The 12,116-nt window shown below is 49.9% G+C and overlaps 1 protein-coding gene across 1 annotated transcript in view, besides 13 other annotated features; it reads right to left on the bottom strand.

Moving 5' to 3' along the window:
* The window catches only part of Slc6a4 (solute carrier family 6 (neurotransmitter transporter, serotonin), member 4), a 33,747-nt gene extending 29,105 nt beyond the window's left edge, over window positions 1–4,642 (bottom strand). The window contains exon 1 of the mRNA NM_010484.2: window positions 4,564–4,642. The gene's annotated coding sequence lies outside the window, so the exon portion shown is untranslated. The remainder of the gene's footprint in view (window positions 1–4,563) is intronic.
* Window positions 4,592–4,936: a promoter, noted in NCBI's record as "-294 promoter fragment in the reporter construct". NCBI's record gives its function as "minimal promoter fragment necessary for reporter gene expression in transfected embryonic rat raphe neurons and cortical neurons, but insufficient for expression in human JAR cells" and the evidence as "EXISTENCE:reporter gene assay evidence [ECO:0000049][PMID:9489712]".
* Window positions 4,592–5,170: a promoter, noted in NCBI's record as "-527 promoter fragment in the reporter construct". NCBI's record gives its function as "minimal promoter fragment necessary for reporter gene expression in transfected human JAR cells" and the evidence as "EXISTENCE:reporter gene assay evidence [ECO:0000049][PMID:9489712]".
* Window positions 4,592–6,797: a promoter, noted in NCBI's record as "-2143 promoter fragment in the reporter construct". NCBI's record gives its function as "drives expression of the Slc6a4 gene in transfected human JAR cells and embryonic rat raphe neurons" and the evidence as "EXISTENCE:reporter gene assay evidence [ECO:0000049][PMID:9489712]".
* Window positions 4,592–7,077: a biological region, named in NCBI's record as "solute carrier family 6 member 4 gene promoter". NCBI's record gives its function as "regulatory_interactions: Slc6a4".
* Window positions 4,665–4,672: a TATA box, noted in NCBI's record as "putative TATA box in the Slc6a4 promoter". NCBI's record gives the evidence for it as "COORDINATES:motif similarity evidence [ECO:0000028][PMID:9073170, PMID:9489712]".
* Window positions 4,720–5,170: a transcriptional cis regulatory region, noted in NCBI's record as "region present in the -527 reporter construct but absent in the -82 construct". NCBI's record gives its function as "activating element in JAR cells and raphe neurons based on higher promoter activity with the -527 construct compared to the -82 construct" and the evidence as "EXISTENCE:reporter gene assay evidence [ECO:0000049][PMID:9489712]".
* Window positions 4,736–4,743: a transcriptional cis regulatory region, noted in NCBI's record as "CRE site mutated in the 5-HTT exon1a CRE mutated-Luc construct". NCBI's record gives its function as "necessary for Slc6a4 promoter activation by ATF4 in transfected NIH 3T3 cells" and the evidence as "EXISTENCE:site-directed mutagenesis evidence [ECO:0005528][PMID:22572884]".
* Window positions 4,736–4,743: a protein binding site, noted in NCBI's record as "CRE ATF4-binding site". NCBI's record gives its function as "activates the Slc6a4 promoter in transfected NIH 3T3 cells" and the evidence as "EXISTENCE:chromatin immunoprecipitation evidence [ECO:0000226][PMID:22572884]".
* Window positions 4,937–5,170: a transcriptional cis regulatory region, noted in NCBI's record as "region present in the -527 reporter construct but absent in the -294 construct". NCBI's record gives its function as "repressive element in cortical cells based on higher promoter activity with the -294 construct compared to the -527 construct" and the evidence as "EXISTENCE:reporter gene assay evidence [ECO:0000049][PMID:9489712]".
* Window positions 5,648–6,587: a transcriptional cis regulatory region, noted in NCBI's record as "region present in the -1937 reporter construct but absent in the -1001 construct". NCBI's record gives its function as "activating element in JAR cells and raphe neurons based on higher promoter activity with the -1937 construct compared to the -1001 construct" and the evidence as "EXISTENCE:reporter gene assay evidence [ECO:0000049][PMID:9489712]".
* Window positions 6,665–6,686: a transcriptional cis regulatory region, noted in NCBI's record as "fragment from the 4x-m5HTT(-2024)-luc construct". NCBI's record gives its function as "four copies can activate an adenovirus major late promoter-driven reporter gene in transfected retinal cells from postnatal rats" and the evidence as "EXISTENCE:reporter gene assay evidence [ECO:0000049][PMID:10575032]".
* Window positions 6,669–6,679: a protein binding site, noted in NCBI's record as "m5HTT (-2024/-2014) Pet-1 binding site". NCBI's record gives its function as "transcriptional activation" and the evidence as "EXISTENCE:protein binding evidence [ECO:0000024][PMID:10575032]".
* Window positions 7,067–7,077: a protein binding site, noted in NCBI's record as "m5HTT (-2424/-2414) Pet-1 binding site". NCBI's record gives the evidence for it as "EXISTENCE:protein binding evidence [ECO:0000024][PMID:10575032]".

The raw sequence follows: 12,116 nt of genomic DNA, 5'->3' as shown, positions 1-12,116 counted from the left end.
TATCCCTGAGCTGCACTCTGCCCAGAAACCTAGATAAGACAGGGATGTCCCCTCTGCAGGTTTGCTTTTCCTCCCTTGCAGCATATTAAAGACACATGGTCGTGTGACACAGATGTGATTAAATGCATACCAAGCAAGGGGAGGGAGCCAGGAGAAATGCTCACGTGCTTACTGCACAAGCCTGGGATCCCCAGCACACACAGCAAAGTGGGGAGAGGTGGCAGAGTCTGAAACTCCAGCACTGAATTGGTGGGAGGTTTGGGGCACGGGGTTGGGGGGAGTGAGAGGATGAATGGTGAATACAGGAAAATCTCGGGGACCCCCTGGCCGATCAATCTGAGAGTTTTAGGTTCACTGAGAGGCTATCTGAAAACATAAAGTGATGGTGGAAGACACCAGCAATCGACCTCTGGCCACATGTGCCCACACAAGCAAGTGCACCCCACACTCATGCATGCACACTAGTGCACAGGGCGGAGAAAGAGGAAAGAGAGACAAGACAAAACAAGACAGCCCTCCCCACAAAGTAGTTTATAAGCCAAAAGCTAACCCCACCCACTAAAGGAGGAATCACTGAGACAGGCAAGTGACACCAGGCAGATGCTGGGTTACCAACCTTCTAGCTGTTTCTATGCCTGATTAGAGCAAGCAAACCCTTCACCAGGTGAGGGAGGCACATACTTGCAGAAGTGACTGATTTTTGACCTTTTGGGGCTTGGTTGAAGATAAGGTCTTATTACGGAACCCTGGCCAGCCTTAAACTCCCAATCCTCCCTCCTCTGCTTCCCTAGTCCTGGGATTGCAGATGTGAGTCACCAACCCTGACTTTCATTTGAGATCTGGGAGAAGAAAACTTAATTCCAGCCCCTCACCCAGGGTTGGGGACAGGGACCGCTCAGCACGGCTCACCCTCCCTCAGATCTTTCCTCCTCCTCCTCCTCCTCCTCCTCAGTTCAGCTCTGCTCCTCAGAAACAAGGAATATGATCATTGAGACATTTAGCTAGGGGACAAGGTCTAAGCCTGGCTAGGTCCTGAGAACTATGGCATGGGTGGCTTTTCCTCTATGGTCATTCTGGCCTCTCCACTCCCTCATTTTAGGCCCCTTCCTTACAGGGGGATGGTTGGGGGTGGGGTGGGAAGTATTTAGGTGAATAATGCAGTTTACTCGTTTTATTCCACAAGTCAGAGACAAAGGAAACAAACTGTTTTGGCTTTTCCCCCTTGAACACGTCCCAGAAGGCCACACAAAATCGTGAGAGGATAGTCCCAGACTCGATCCTCCTAGCAGCTGGCCTGGGCTCCAGGGTCTCTCAGAGCACCCAGCTGTTCCTGAGCCAGCCCCAAAGCAACCTGAGGCTATCCCCTGACCCATGCAGCCCCCCTCACTTCTGTCCTCATTACTGTAAATGATGTCATGAAAAAAATCAGGCCTTGGGACTCCAGGACCCCTTCCTCCATGCCTGGGGAACTGAGACCTATCCTCCACAAATCACATGCCCAGGGTGCTGCTCTGGCTTTGCACAGTCACAGAATTTGTCCAGTTGTGGAGTTTAGCAACTTATGACCTCATACCTAGTATGTCCCTTAAGTCCAGCCGGGTTGGGTGGGAGCTTGGGAGCTGCTGCCAGCTTCTATAGGAAGCCAAGCAAAGAGGGCAATGAGAACAAGGCATTCAGATGCCACCCAGCAGCACCCCAGCAAAGCCTACTGACTTTGTCCCTGTTAGAATGGGGAAAAAAGCACTTGCTGGTTTGTGTCGTTAACGGTCTGTAAACAAGTATCTAACTTCCCAATCTGGAGAGGAAAACACTCACTCACACACACCAGTCTTGAGGAGCCAGCCAGGCAGAGCTGTTACTCACAGATTGGCACTTTCTGAATATGGACCAAAGTCACTGCCAAGAGGTCATCCTGGAAGTAAGGTGGCTGTGTTGGCCCATGGTGAGTCTCATGCCCGCCCCAGCGATCAGCTGCCCCTCTGTGCTCTGGGACCATCAGGGAATCAGGGATGTTAGGTTTCTTTTTAAAAAGTAATTTGATCCATTTTCTACCTGGGACTCTCCTAGGAAGATTTTTTTTTTTTTTTTTTTTTTTAGAACGCTGTTTTGTCTAAGGAAGCATTTTTCTTGGAACTGACCCCTGGAAGACAAGCTTTAGCTGTACTCAGGTAGGAATAAGCAGGTGTTTTGTCAAATGTGGGTTTCCTACCGGTGCCTCATTGGCCAGACACAAAAACCTCAGAGGGAGGGGCCAACCTGGAGATTAGCAGAGAAATCAGTAAGTGTATGCTCAGCTAGCAGGGCTCACTCAGGAAGTCCAGAACTCCACCCACTAGCGGGGCATGGTTTAGGCACAGAACATAGAGGAGTCTGAGTGTGCAGAGCCTCTGCCCTTGGCCGAAATACAAGAGGATCCCAGGAGGACTCCATCTTAGAGCAGTGGTCCTGGCCCGTAGGTATTTTGCACCATGATTATATTTTGTGTTTTGTTTTATTTCAAAGAGGGCTGTTAGAACCTTAGCCACAAGAGCTTGAACATTGTTTCCAAGGTCCCTCTATTTCCTCTTACTCAAAGCCTTGGTTCATGAGCCCCAGAGGACCTCCAGTGTTACTGAAAACAGCTAACGCCCTATTTGCCTTCCCAGCATGAAATGACTGCACAATAACCCACCTGGCCATTGGCATTTTAAGAATTAAGTCTGTCAAAGCAGTAATCCAAAGTAAAACTCAGCTTCCTCCGACTGCCTTGTGTGTCCAAACGGTGCTACTCAGCAAGTACAACCTAGAGATGGCTGTGAACTGGCTTTATTTCCAGAACTACCCGTGTTTCTCTTGGGTGTGGGCACCCAGAGTATTTTGTAAGCCTGCCACAGAGCCCAACCCATGTCCCTAAACTCCACAGTCACCACCCATCAGGGAAATTCTTCCACATGCACCCCACACACACACTGCTCCCCAATCCAAGTTCCATCAAAATGCTCATAGGATTCTAAAATTTCCCAAAACATCGTGGATTCCATTAAGATATTAATATATCCCCCTTTTCACCCTGGGGATATATATTTGTTACATATCATCCATATAGAAATATATAATATGGTTTTTTTTTTCTTTAACTGGAAACTGAAACAGACTTGAGTCTTGAGTGCCCAGGCTGGGAATTCCCACTCTGAAATGTGGCCAACCGAGTGTCATGAATCCCAGGTTTACTGAGGAGGAGTTTCAGCTTGCTCTTGTTCAGGCTTAGTAAGGAAAGCTCCATACCCAAATGAACAAGCTGCTTGGGGGTGGTCGGCTTTGTTTTGCTTTGGAAATGGGTCTTGTGTAAGCTAGCCTTGACTTAGCTAAGAAGCTGAAGACAACCTTGAACGCCTGAACAGTACAAGTATGCCTTAGCACACAGGGCAGAGTCAGTCTTTCTTTCTCTCTTCTTACCATGCAAAGTCTCTACAAGGCTCCAACCCAGGAGATTTCAGAGATTAACTGCCAGGCTAGGTCCCTACTTTTCATGTAGCTTAGTGGTACGATGTCTGCTCCGGGTACAAAAGACCCTGGATTCAAGCCTCACAGCTGCCCAAAACAAGTAAGATATTGCCTGCACTGCAGAAGAACCCGCCCATCAGCCTTTTCTGGAGCAGTACCTCTCGCTGGGGACCAGGGTGGGAGAAGGAAGCTATCCACAGCTCCACGAAAAAGTGAAGGGCCATAGTCAGAGCTGTTTCCCCCTCCATGTCCATCCAACAGCCTCCAACGCTGTCTTGGCTCTCTATTACTTTTAAACAAACCCCAGTGTTGTTGTTTTCTCAGACATGTTTCCCATGTAACTGAAAACACATTAAATATTTGATTTCTCCCCTTACTACGATGAGAGCTAGCAGGTCCATAAATAATCCATTGACCTGGTTCATTTTTTCTGGACAAAAAAAAATGATCATAAAAATACATACACACCCTTCAAATTCTTGAGCACTCTTAACTAAAAAGAATAATTCAATATGCAACACACACACAAACGCGAAAAAAAAAAAATCTCGGGCCACCAACCAGCCTTTTAGAAACACCCCCGCCTCCAGCAACTGTTGGTTACACACTTTAGTATAGCACAGCCCACTGGTACTTCCATAAATTCTGAATGGCCTGTGAGCTGTCTGAGTCGGCTCGCGCTCCGCAGTGAGACCATTCGAGCGCACAGAGAGAGGCTTGACCCTCTTAAGTGTCTCTCAAAGGTTTCTCTGGTTATTTGGGCATTTGTGTCTGCCAGCGTCTTTGCATAAAGCCACCTACCAGCCCTTGTCTCAAAAGTAAAGCCCAAGCACGGAATCACGGCTGGAAACTACAGCAACTTTTGCCAAAAAGCGAGGCTGCGCTGGGCCAGCTCTGGGTCTCCAGGGTTTCCATCGGGTCCCTCGAAAGGACCCTGCGCGGTGCAGACAAAGGCACCCGAAATCCAGGCAGTCAAGCGCGGGGACCGAGGGCTTCTAGAAAGAAGCGTGGGTTAGAGACAAAAAAGAAAAGAAAAAAAAGAGAGAAAAAAAGAATAAGAAGAAAGGGAAAGCGACCCACCTGCGGGAGGCGCGGCGGCGGGTCCCGGGCTGCGGAGGCGGCTCGACCCTCGCGCCCTCGAGGCACCGGCGCGGCCGCTGGAGTGGCGCCGCCCGCCGCGCTATTTGTACTTGCGGCCCCTCACATGGTCTGATCTCTAGATAGCCGCCGCCAAAGAGCTCCGCAAGAATTTTTGCGTCACTTTGAGACCGAAGAACTTTGTTTCTCTGCTACCGCAGCTGGAGGGGGGGGGGGGAGGGGCGGGGTCCACGCTCCCTGTCCGGTGGGAGGGCGGCAGAGCCCCCCACTCATTCCTGCACATACAGCAGCCAGGGCGCAGGGCCGGGCAGGGCAGGGCAGGGCGAAGGATCTGACTCTTCTGCTTTTGGACTAGTGTGGCTGGAGGATGCTGTACAAAACGAGGTTCACTTCTGCCCTTACCAAATCTGCCCTAAATTACGTTAAGGTCCTGCTCCGTGTCACTCCCTAAGAGCATTCTTTCTTGACCACAGCCGATTGCGGACCGTCTTTCCAAGGACTCCTGACTTTGTCTGGGTTCTCTAGGTGGAATGCGAGCTTAGTCGGGAACCTCCCCATCCCGATAGCAGCCTACAATAAGCACCCCCGGGAGGATCTGAGAGTGCTACTTAGCCACAGGAGGAAAATTTTGCAGAGAACATCGGTGTTGGTCCGCGGACCCGCCTGTGCCTGTGGGGTTGGGCACTGGACAAACTACCAGCCTTTCAAGCCGCTCAGTATTTCGACAGGAGCACTGTTTTCAAGTCTATATAGATTGTTTTGTTCACACACACACACACACACGCACACGCACACGCACACACACACACAGCTTAAAAATGAATTTAATGTTATCACATTCTTTTTTTCACCAAAATTACGGGAGCTTTTTTTTTTTTTTTTTTAAAGAGCAGATATGTTACTTATTTTGGACTGTGTCTGAGGCAGAGAAGTCAGGACCCGGGCCGGCCAGCCTGTCTCTTCTCATCCGGCCAAGCGAGTGAGGGAGAGCTAGAAAAGAGGTAGTAATGGCGAGTTCGGTGTCTGCGAGAAAGCCCCGGCGCCCCTTTGTTCCAGAGGGGCTCGAGCCCAGACATCAGAAGCCGCAGCTGGGCTGCGCTGGCACCAGGAAGGGCTGGTTGGTTCACTGTCCGCAGGTGTGGGCGGTTCCCGGCCGCAGGGATCACCAGTACGAGGCTTTGGTGCCACCTAGGCTCCAGGGCCGGGAATGCAAGGAGCGGCCCTAGCGATGTGGGGGAGCGGACTGGCTGGGGGAGCTGACCTTAGGCAGGCCTGGCCATTCCATGACCCGGAGAACCCCAGGGTCCCAGGGTCCTCACTGGGCCCCTCCCTTTCAATGAACACACGTGTCTGCTGTCTCCCTTCCGTGCCTGTAACTCCTGTGCAGACACAAGGCTGCCCAAGAACAAGTTTGTTCTGAGGAGGGGTCCAGGCAGACAGAGGAGCAGGGCGGACTTGAGCATCAGCTAAGACTCCCGTCTCCAATCTGACCGTCCCCATGCGGATTCAGTCTTACCGGCTCACTGCCGACCTTCCCAGGGCCTTGCTCCTCCTGCCCGGTTGCCTCCCCTTACTTAGTAGTACTGCCACATTGTGAGCGCTGAGTATTGGTGACATTTCTCTGAACAGGATGAGATAGATAGAGGCTCAAACCCTCTGCTTGTGGGTTGGACGAGACTCTTAACCACAGTGTCCTAGGCCTTGTCTTGGAGAATGATAGCACTGGTCCGGTCAGACTGGTGTGTGTGGGTGTGGAGAGGCTCTCGGCAGATGCTTCACTTCAGCTGAGACTAGCCTCAGGTGGTCTCATCTCTTATTCCCTGCTGAGGACTGTTAACAGCTGCCCAAACCATGCCCACACCTCATTCCCCACAGCCCCCTGGCCAGAGTGCATACTTAGCCTCCCTCCAACTATTTTTTTTTCCTCTTGCCCTGGAGGCAATTCTGGAGGAGCAACTTAGCCCAGTCTGTCCCACAGTCCCTTCAGCAGACCTGGTCCCTCTGCCTGCAGAGCTGTTTGGCAATGCCGCCCTGCCTTCCCACACATCCTGCCTTCCTTCCCGTTTCTGACACTTGGTAGGGACACAGGGAGGAAATGCAAGACAGACACCCACAAAGGCGTTGCACTGGGCTAGGGAACGCTGCTACAGAGCCGGCAGAAGGGCTGAGGAGACTTGGATGGAGGGGAGGTTTGCCAGGCATTCTTCACTCGCTAGCTCCATCCCAGAGACACGGAAGCCCAGCTGCCACACGCGGCCAGCCTCCACGGCAACAGACACACATTAAATGCACACACACATGCCGCCACCACCATCACCACGAAGACTAGCTGGATTCCCAAAACCCAACGACGGCCAGGACAAAGCCTTGTGAATGCCAGCAGCTCCCTCCGGAAGCTCTCGGTGCCATCTGTCTGTCTGCCTGTGTTCTGTTTACACCGTGACAGAAGAGGAAGCTCTCCCTTCCTTGTGGGCTTCTTCTTAGGCCCAGGAAATGGCTACCACACCCCTCCCTCTCAGGGAATCTCTTGTTTCGGATGTCCACCACAGTAGGCCTGGAATCTCCCCAGCAACCACCTGAGGCTGACCTAGCTAATCAAGATAGAGCGGAAAGAAGGGGTGCCAGAGAAGGCTCAGTTGATGTTAGTGGGCTGACCACGTTAGGGTGTAGGAGAGAGATGAAGGAGGACTGGGCACAGCTCTGGAAATGACAGGAAACGTGTAGGTGGACTTTGTCTTGGTCACTTTTTTCTGGTTTCTTCTCAGCCACTTCTCGTGAGCCCTACCTTTGAGAAGCAGCCCCATCCAAGTACCACACCTCCCTGGACCCCACCCCCACCCCCGGCCTCCTTTGCCGGTGCCTCAGCAGTCTGCCCTCTCACTGGCGTGCCCATCATCTTAACTCCTCTCAGAGCTTACCCAAGGGAGTGGTCCTTCCCCTGCAGCCCATGAGGCTGCACCACGCCCTCACAGGAGGGCCAACGGTGATAATGCTAGACCTCTACAGAGCATCTGCCTGGCACCTGAACAATGTGCTTCTACCACCGGGCCTCATGAGCAACTTGGAAATGTTGAAATAAAATACTTGTCGCTTTAGTGATGTGAGCGGCACTTGCTGTGCATGCTTAATGACTGCTTGGGCTTTTCTAAAAGGAGGGAGGGTGTGAGCCGTTGATGTGGAAACTAGCAAGGGCGTTTATAGATAGGAGTCAGGGGGATGCGACCTTCAGGTTTTCAAGGAACATCTGCTTGTGTAGTCCAGGCTGGTCTTGACTTTGAAAACTTACTGCCAGACTGAGGTAGCCTTCCTAGTGCTGGAATTATACAAGCATCAGGCTTTGAACCAGTTTGCTTGTTTGTTTGGTGTGGTTTTTTTTTTTTTTTTTTTTTTTTTTGGTTTGCTTTTTGTATGTGTTGGTGGGGGGGAACGGAGACATTGTGTGTGGGGGTGAATTGGAGGCCAGAGGTTGATCTTGGTGTCTTTCTCAGTTGCTCTAAAGAGGTTTTTGAGACAGAATCTCTCGACTATTTGGCTAACTGGTACTTCTTCCTAGCACTGGAATTAGAAGCATATGTGTCTTCACGAGGCTTCTCTCTCTCTCTCTCTCTCTCTCTCTCTCTCTCTCTCTCTCTCTTTCTCTCTGTCTGTGTCTGTCTCTCTCTCTTCATTCGTTTAAATACTCTGGGGATTGAACTCTGGATCCTCACGCTTGTTCAGCAAGCACTTTGCTGACTGAGCCATCTCTCCATCTCTGCATCTCCCCATCTCTCCATCTCTGCATCTCCCCATCTCTTCATCTCTGGGCCAAGGTTCTTTGTTTTTATACCCGGCCTACTAGATCCCCTCCCCTATCTGTAAGCAACCTTAGGGTCATATCCTGGTGGTCACTGATTTCCTACTCCACTTAAAGCACTCTGACGTGGAAGTACCCCAAGATTTACTGACAAGTGGGGGGATGGGTGCATATGCACTCAGAGCTAAACTTATGTAGAGATATGGAAGAGTCAGAACAGAGCGAAGCCTTGGTAAGAAAGAACACTGGAGGTGGGAAGAACTCACTATTCATGGTATATCTTTTTTGTTCATTTTGGATTTTTGAGACAGGGTTTTTCTGTGTAGCCCTGGTTGACCTAGAACTCATTCTGTAGACCAGGCTGAACTCAGAGATCCACCTGCCTCTGCTTCCTGAGTGCTGGGATTAAAGGCGTGCGCCACCACGCCCGGTTTACTACTACTACTACTACTACTACTACTACTACTACTACTACTACTTCTTCTTCTCCTTCTCTTTCTCCTCCTCCTCCTCTTCCTCCTCCTCCTCTTCTTCTTCTTCTTCCTCTTCCTCTTCTTCCTCTTCCTCTTCTTCTTCTTCTTCCCCTTCTTCCTCTTCTTCCTCTTCCTCTTCTTCCTCTTCTTCTTCTTTTTCTTCTTCTCCTTCTCCTTCTTTTCTTCTTCTTCTCCTCCTCCTCTTCTTCTTCTTCTTCTTCTTCTTCTTCTTCTTCTTCTTCTTCTTCTTCTTCTTCTTCTTCTTCTTCTTCTTCTTCTTCTTCTTCATCTTCTTCATCTTCTCCTTCTAAAAGATTTATATATGTGTATATATAAAGAAATTCATATTATATTGTATTATATTATATTATATTATATTATATTATATATGCAGATTTACATGTGTCTAGGTGAATGAGTATGTGGCCAGAGGAGTATATCAGACTCCTTAGAGTTGGAATTGCAGGTGGATGTGAGTGAGCTACCCGATGTGGATGCTGGGGACCCACACACGCAGAAGAGCTTTAGTGCTCTTCACTACAGAGCCGTCTCTCTAGCCCACTGTGCACATTTCAGACTATTGAGAATCTGCAGCAGGGGCTGGAGAGATGGCTCAGTGGCTAAAAGCACTTGCTGCTTCAGAGGGGGTGCCCAGCATCCACATGGCAGCTCACAACTATCAGTAACTTCAGTTCAAGGGGATCCAATGTCCTCCCTCCTGGCCTCCGTAGACACCAGACATATGTGTGGTACATACACATACATGCAGGCAATACACTCATACACATGAAATAAAAATAAGTATTTTTTTAAAAAGAATTTGCAGTAATGCTTTTATAATTTTCCCCCCAGAAAAGCAGGTTTTAGATCTGCTAAGCAAGCCTTCTACCAGTGTACCATGGCCCTGCCCCTCAAACCAGCATTCTTTATTTTAAATAATACATAAATCAATAAAAACGAGACGAGAAAGGCATTCGAAGAACCTGAGCGTCTTGCAAAGCTGTCAAGCCCTGGAAAACTACTGGATCCCCTTGACACCATAGACAATGGCCTTCCATGTGGGAGGTGACTCCTCAGCAGCAGTGTCTTTGTGTGTGACAGAGAGGATGCTGTGGGAAGACAGTGCTCCCCTCTGGGTTCAGGGCTGCAGATGTGAGCAGAAGCCATTTCCCCGTGTCTCTGTCTCCCTTCCCTTTCCCTATCCTGGGTGAACTCTCTTGGGCTCTTCTCTCCCTGCCCCCACTTCAGTGACAACAAGACTTTTGCATCTGGGGAGTTCCCCACAGGCCTTTCTTGGTGAGCTGGCTACCCTCCTCCCTGAGGTCTGCGGTCTCTGTGGTCAAAAGTGGGTATACAGTTCCTCTGTAGCTTCAGGCTGTCACAGCCCTCACGGTGCTGCATGGAAGCCTCACATATAGTCACCTTTCTATTTAACAGCTTATTTCCTACCTCAGTGACAGACTTAGCTGGGGATCAGGGAGTTCTCTTAACTCCCCGGGGAGCCTTCCTGCCACACCAGGCTGCTGGAGAAGCTTGGGAGAAAGGGTTTAATAAAAGCTGCCTTTTGTTGTGTATCTTCTAAATACATGCATAATGTTCTGCCCTCTTCCTATCATATAGGTTAAATGCTGAATTATTAAAAGTATATGAGTGTTTCTCATGTTCAAGCAGAGCTTTCATACTTAATGAAATTTAAGATAACTTTTTAATATGGGTAATGTGGAAACCGAGGTTCAGAGAATGTCAGTGGCTTCTCCAGGCTTGTGCCACCTCTAAGCTGAATCACCAGGCAGCTTGTCTGTCTTATCTTCCTTCTGCTATTCCTTTGGGCTTGGGCTAACTAGAAATAGAAAGGTTCAAGCCAGAAGAAAGCTGAGCAGGCCAGGCCATTGCTCATCTCTCTGCCTCTTCTCCTACGTATGCCGTCCCAGGCACCTAAGAATGAATATGGAGTCACAGGGCCTTTGCTCTCCTGTTCAACTTGTCCCCACCAGCTTACAGGGAAGCAGGCTTCAGATCTCTGCATAAGCTTTTAACTGATTACTGCCATCAGGTTGTAGGGCATTCAGTCACCCAGCCTCTGGTATTTTCTTGGCATGGAGAATACACTGGGGCTGGGGTGCCTGGGGTTGGGGTGGGGGCAAGGGGAGAGAATGTTCATGCCCTTGGGAAGCTGGCAGGGATACTGACTTTGGGGGAAGCCAGACAATAAAAACATATAAATACATTCACAAGGCCTAAAGTGCTGTCATGAAAATAAGTAACAGGACAGACTGACAGGTGTCCAAGGGATGAGGGATAGGAGGGAAACTGGCTCCCTAGATGGGGTGACCTGATGGCCTTTGACAGTATCTATGACCTGAAGGCTGAGAAGCCAGTCATACAAGGACCCAGAGGGAGAGCATTAGGAAGATGGTACAGCGGGCTGGCAGAACTGAAGATCAAGTGTTGGAGAGATAAACTGGAGCCAGGTGAATAAGAACAGTGGGTTTGGAGAGGTGAGCTGAGTATGACTGTCCCTGTCATCAAACGTGTCCTAGTAGGAGTTAAGGACTTCTGTGGCTTCTGGAGATGTTTAGGTCTGGTGAGCCATTAGGATCTCCCTAGGTGAGTCTCGGAGATGACACAGGTTTCTGCACATGGCACTGCAGATGAAACCCAGAGCCCTGTACATGGTAGGGAGTCACACCCAGCCCAGGGAAGTCACCACAGTCCTTCTGTTTTTGCTGTCCTTCCACAGATAGTCTTGTAAAGCAACTGTTAATAACGATGATGATGAGGAGGAGGAGGAAGAGGAAGAGGAGAAGGAGGAGGAGGAGAAGAAGGAGAAGGAGGAGGAGGAGGAGGAGGAGGAGGAGGAGGAGGAGGAGGAGGAGGAGGAGGAGGAGGAGGAGAAGGAGAAGAAGAAGCTCACTTCCAGCTGTGTTTCTGCATAAGGGGTCCTGCCAGGGGTAGGCAAGAGGGTGAGCAAAGGAGGTACACCCTCCCTCAGGCTGGTACGAGCTGAATGCCCGCTCCCTCCCCTCTTCCTTTCCCTCTGTAGGAATGTGGGAAAGACTTGAGTCTAAAAGAGGACACAGAAAACTCTGGCCAGTTTATTCCTAGTTTCAGTACCTGTGTCCCACAAGCCCCAGAGACTAAGTGACATCTCCATGGAAGTTATGAACATGCCCTAAATATAAGAGGTCTCATCTGGAACCACTTTAAAAACAAAATCCACAAATGGCTAACTGCAGCCATGGTGAGCCAGGCACTCCCCTCCCACAGGA

Source organism: Mus musculus, chromosome 11 (genome assembly GCF_000001635.26).
Source record: "Mus musculus strain C57BL/6J chromosome 11, GRCm38.p6 C57BL/6J".
Taxonomy (NCBI): domain Eukaryota; kingdom Metazoa; phylum Chordata; class Mammalia; order Rodentia; family Muridae; genus Mus; species Mus musculus.
Note: the sequence above shows the minus strand (reverse complement) of the source record. Positions and strands in the feature narration are given on the sequence as shown.